Below are 6,000 nucleotides of genomic sequence, written 5' to 3' on the forward strand. Positions count from 1 at the left end.
AGCCGCCGAGCGGAGCAAGCAGAGGAGGGGGCGGGGCCTGACTCAGGTTCTCTCAGGCGCCCTCTAGCTGCTGCGGGGAGGAGAGACTGAGGGCACAGGTGGGAGTTGGGGACCAGGTCCAGGTGGGTGGTGATGGGGGCTGGGCTGGATCAGGTGAAGGCTGTATACCTACTATGTACTAGCTACCTTTCTGGGATGTTCTTTTGCCTTCACATTAGCTCCACAGGTACGTATTGCGTCTGTGCGTGCTAAGTGGCTTCAGTCGAGTCAGACTCCGCAACCCAATGGACAGTAGCTTGCCAGGCTCCTCTGTCCTGGGGACTCTCCAGGCAAGAATATTGGGGTAGGTTGCCATTTTCTCCTCCAAGGGATCTTCCCAACTCAGGGATTGAACTCTGAAGTCTCATATGTCTCCAGCATTGGCAGGCGGGTTCTTTACCACGAGAGCCACTGGTAGGCCCAGAGAAAGGCAGGACTGCGCCCCAAATCCCAGTGTTTCAGTGGCACAGCACATCTTATCAGTGTCTAAAGCCCTCCAGGGTTCCCTATTGCCCTCAGGATGAATACGTCTTCCCCGCGGCCCACAAGGCCCTGCATGACCTGCCCCTTCACCCTCTCTCCCCCTCACTCACTCTGCTCCAGACACTCAGGCCTCCTCGCTATTCCTCCAACACACCCGGTCAGGTCCTGCCCTCGGGCCTTTGCACGTGCCATGCCTGCTGCCCAGACTCCTCTCCTTCCAATGTGGCTTTTCCTCTGCATCTTCACCTCCTTAGTGCCCGGCACATGGCAATTGCTCAGTAAGTATTTAGTGAATGACTTACTGAACGTTTAAGTATAATTTGGGCTTTGTTAAGGCGATAACAGCCCAAGAGCACACATCTGAGCAAAGAGCTCCCTCAAACCAACTCTGAGGCCCACAAATTAGGAAGCACCAGCAGAAGGATGTCTCTAAGGGACCAAGAGGGGTAGATTCGGGGGACTAAAGGGACCCATTCCGACACCCTTCGCTGGGCCAATGGGCTTCACTTGGAGATGGGGCGTGACTTGTTCGGGCATTGTCATTGGCCAACATGTACCCAGGCATGTTCTGATAGGCCTCGCGGCCAGGCGCAGGCTGATTGGCTCTTCTTCTCCATCTACCATCCCCAGGCCTGGGGTTCCACTGTTTGTGCTGGTGCCCGGTTCTGAGTTGCTTTTTCTATCCTGATGGTGCCTGCGGGGCCAAGGCAGTGGCACTGCCCAGGCATGCCGCCCTCAGATTTTGCAACTGTGGCATGCCTTGGGCTCCTTCTACCAGTTCCTGTAACCCTGGCATGGCCGATCGTATTGACTGCCTATCCCTCCCCAGGTGGGACTAGTGTCCTGAGCAATGGGTTGCCCGGGGAGACTGTAGAGCCTGGTTGCACCCTGATGTGCTGTGCACTGTCTCTGAGCCTGAATTCTTTCCTCTGCTAAAGGAGATCTCTGAACGTGAGGGTGCTAAAGAGGCTGTAGAGGTTCTCAGCGGGGTGGTTCTGTCCTCCAGAGGACAGTGGGCTGTGTCTGGGAACATCTGTGGTTGTCATGATGGGGGTGGGGGTGGAAAGGATGCTGCTCTTTACCCACAGTGCCCACGACAGCCCCACAGAGAAAGATCCCCACCCCCAAATATCCACAGTGTCCACGGGGGAGAAACTCTGCAAGAGAGGGCTAGGTGTTATGGAAACTGGAAAACATTGTGTGCAAGAAAATCTGCCTGATGATCACGATTTACTCAACAAGCACATATCCTCCTGCAGTGGGCCAGACCTTTACAGAGTGGGCTTCATTTACCTGACAGCTAAGGGATGTGAGGATAATGAAAGCAGGACAGTTCTGTTGTGCACCCACTGTGTGCCAGGTACCTCCATGCCTCTTCTACACGTGACTCCATCTCACATTCCACCCCTGCCACCGATGCTTCCATTACTCCTTAGCCCATTTCACCGATGCACAAATTGAGGCACCTGCCCACAATCACCACAGGTAGCACCCTTGCCTCTGGTGCCTGTGGTACAGACAGACTCACTCACTTGTATCATAATAAGAACGTCAATAGCCGATGGGGCCCAACTTTGTGCTAACTCTTTTACAGACTCAATGCAGGAATTCTCAAAGCTGCCATCTCAGGGGTATAGGACTATTGCCTCCATTTTATAGATGGGGAAACTGAGGCCCAGAGAGAAGTGGGTCTGTTCCAGGGTTATGTGCAACATACCTAACTTCCCAGGTCATCTTGTACTCATACCTCTGTTTCTCCCAAGCTAGGTCTGCTCCCCAGCCCTTCACCCCAATCCTCCCAGAAGGTGGGAGGTGCTGCTGTTGACCCACTCAGGGGTACCCCTAGCTTCTCTGGGCTCATCCCTGCAGCCCTCCAAACAGGAGGAAAGGGAGGCAAAGCAGCAAGAGAGACTGGGGTTAGACACCTAGTAGCACTTCCTGGGTTTGGAGACCGGTAGAGCAGGAAATGTACCTGAAATATTCCCCCTGCTGGAAACATTTCATGCCCTTGGAGCAGAACAAAGAGCAAGTGAGTGACGACCCTTCTGGACAAGACAGGGAGACTGCAATTCCAGGAGGCATGACCATTTGTCCATGGGCAGGGGATGCCCAGCAGCTGGGAACTGTTTCCCTGAGGGCTTTGATATTGTCCAGATGCCTTGGCTTTAGAGTCAGGCTGAACTGAGTTGGAATCCTGGTTTGGTCACTAGTTTGCCTGGTGACTTTGTGGGGGAGCTTGCCATTGCTGGGGACACTGAGAATGCCATTGAGGGTGGTGGCCAGAGTCAAGCCCAGACTTCCACGGAGGCCATTGGGGAAGGCCTCCACCCAGTGCCTTTGCCAGAGGGCCTGGCGCAGGCACCTGGGTGTGGGCTCGGGCACCGCCTGGAACTCTGGAGCCTGCCCACACATGCCGACCTGGGCACAGCTTCCAGAGTTCCGCTCTTGCGTCTCTGGCATCTCTCCTTTGGATGAGAAACTGAGGCTGGGACCTCGTGAGGTGGAAGCTACTGAGCAATTCAGGGTGGCGTGGGGACACAGCCCACCTGGCCCCCATGACCGCCCAGCTCAGAGCTCCCCAGGCTGCGTGTCTCCCGCTGTTGCATGGAAACTCAGACAAGTTGTTTCTGTTTTCTGGTCCTCAGTTTCCCCATTGGTCTGAGAGAAACTCACTGATGTGCCTGGCAGGGCTGCTGCAAGGAACAGATCATCATGCACTTCTGTGCAGCCACAGGGGCAGGAGTGACACTGGGATTTCCAGTCCCACAGGGCCCAGGAGGCCTCTTCCCCTGAATTCCACCTGCCAGGCCCCAGCAGTCAGGCCACTGAAGGCTCAGACCCCAGCTCTGCTGCTCACAGATGGTGTGGCCTTGAGCAGGAGGCATCCTTACTGTAAAATGGGCACATCCACACGATGATCACAGTTACCACTCTTTGCAGGCTGCCTTGCTGGCTGGAGGAGGGCACCAGAGATAGCCCTCCCACATCCCCTGAGTAGGGCTGGGGTCTCCTCTTCCCATCATGGAGGCTCTCTCCCACCTCCTGCCAGCTGCTCGTAAAAGTCCTGCCGAATGGGAGGTTTCTTTGCCTTCTAAAAATTAGGGGGCAACTCCTGGTCCTCTAGGTCTTAAAAGGGAGCTCCTTGGATTTTGCCCTTTGCCCTCTGCCCTCCAACCTCCAGAAGCCAGGTAGGGGGAAGCCAACAAGTGGGGAGGGCCAGTCACGAGGGCAGTAGGAGCCTGGGAATTAGGCCCCAGGTCACACCCAGGTAGATGTGCCACTTACGGGGGCGTTTCTTGGGAGTGGGAGCCTCAGGTGAGGATTGAAGTCCTAGCACTGCAGCCCAGGCTGGGGGGCGGGGAGCGGGTGGCTGGCACCCAAGGTGGGTCATAACGGCAGGAAGTCGGTTACAGAGGGAGAGAGTCGTTGGCACTGTGATTTCCGGCTGTGCTGGGTTATGTAAAGGGCAGAGCTGTGGGGTGGGGAGGGCGGGCACCTCGACATTGTTGCCCACCTTGCCCAGCTGACAATGGAGGGACAGAGTTTCAGAGCAGGGGTTGGCATTAATTTGAATCGGACCATGGGGACTGATGCCCTCAGCTCATTTCTCCACCTCCTCAGCCTCCCACCCACTGGGCACCATCAGGTGGAGGGGTGGGAGGCAGCCCTCTGGGTTTCTCAACTCCCCCCGGCCCTGCCCCAGAGGCAGAGGACCCCAGTCTTGGTTTGCCAGTCTGTGCAATAGGCCTGGCTTGCGTATTTATTTACTTTTGTTGTTGTTGCTGTTCTTTATTTTTTTTCTCAAAGATAAGAGACTTTTTAATTTTTTTTTTATTACTACTATATGTTTGGGCTTCCCAGGTGGCTCAGTTGTAAAGAATCCGCCTGCAATGCAGGAGACATGGGTTCAATCCCTGGGTTAGGAAGATCCCCTGGAGAAAGAAATGGCAACCCACTCCAGTATTCTTGCCTGGAGAATTCCAAGGACAGAGGGGCCTGGCGGGCTACAGTCCGCGGGGTCGCAAAGAGTCAGACACGACTTAGTGACTAAACCACCACCACCATAACCACCATCACCACCACCATACATTTATCCATCATATCATGTAGATACAAAATTAAAGAAATAGAAAAGAATTTTTCCCTTGTGATGAGAACTCTCTGAACAGACTTGGCTGAGGGGAGGAGGCCTCTCCACTTCACAAAGAAACACACTGAGTCTTGGTGAGGACCACCACGGTCATGACGTCTCACTTCCAGTCCCAAGCTGTCCTGTCCCCAGTGTGCTGTGATGGGGGCGAGCATCCCACCTCTTGGTTCATCAGGATGGTGACCAGCCCACGTTAACTGAGCACCCGCTATGCATTCACTCCTTCTGGGGCTTTTCCCACCACGCCCAGCCGCCCACCCCTGTGCCCCTTCCACCACTGAGACCTGCACCTGGTGGTGGGCAGAGGCCCCCACGGGATCTTAACGCAGTGGGGGTGGGGCGGTGGCAAAGGTCAGGCTGCAGACCCCGCCTCCTCCTGGGAGGGGCCTGGCCAGGAGCTCCGTTAACAGGGCGATTAAAGAATGACAGATGCGGGGGAAGGCCTGAAAGAATTAAGCCAGCGCTAGGAGAGGTTGGTTTCTATAATCTCGGGTACTGCGTGTCCTCTGGAGCCAGGATTAGGTGCTGCCGTTTCCCAGGCAGCCTTGGGGGAGGTGGCATTCCGCTCCCGCTCTGCCCTGCTCCACTGGGGCTACCCCCTCCCCAACCGCCCTCCTGGACACCTGCTGGGGGAAGCTTGGGGGCTGCTGGGGCCGCTGCCCCTGGGAGGGCGCCAGTTCTGCCCGAGGAGGGGGAGATGGGTCTAGGAAGTGTGCCACCTGGTTGATCCACTCCCAGGTTCTGTCTTGCACAACCGGCTCCTGACCCTGGACAAACCCGAGGCCTCACGTCCTCTTCTGGAGAATGACTTTTGCAGGTTTAAGCATTTGGAGCATGGTACACATTTGGTGGGAGGCCTTGGAGGCTGAAATGTGGGCTAGCCACACCGTCCATTGGCTATCAACATTGCTGATGGACTTCCCTGGTGGTCCAGTGGTTAAGAATTTACCTGCCAATACAGGGGACACGGGTTTGATCCCTAGTCTAGGAAGATTCCACCTGATGCTAGGTAACTAAGCCTGAGGGCCACAACTACTGAGCCTGTGCTCTAGAGCCTGCCAGCCACTGCAATGGAAGCCCACACACCACAATTAGAGAGTAGCCCCACACTCATGGCAGCTAGAGAAAGCCCGCACACAGCAGTGAAGACCCAGTGCAGCCAAAAATAAAAAATATTTTAAAAGCTAATGCTGACTGCAGTGATAACAAAGTCTAACAATCATTTCAGCTTTCCTTACGGCATTCAGTGTCCCTTGACAGCATGTGTTGTTTCTCCTCTCTAGTCTGTCTCTCTCCCTGGAATGCCAGCTCCACAGGCACCCAGGGAG

This window comes from Odocoileus virginianus, chromosome 3, assembly GCF_023699985.2.
Source record: "Odocoileus virginianus isolate 20LAN1187 ecotype Illinois chromosome 3, Ovbor_1.2, whole genome shotgun sequence".
Classification (NCBI taxonomy): Eukaryota; Metazoa; Chordata; class Mammalia; order Artiodactyla; family Cervidae; genus Odocoileus; species Odocoileus virginianus.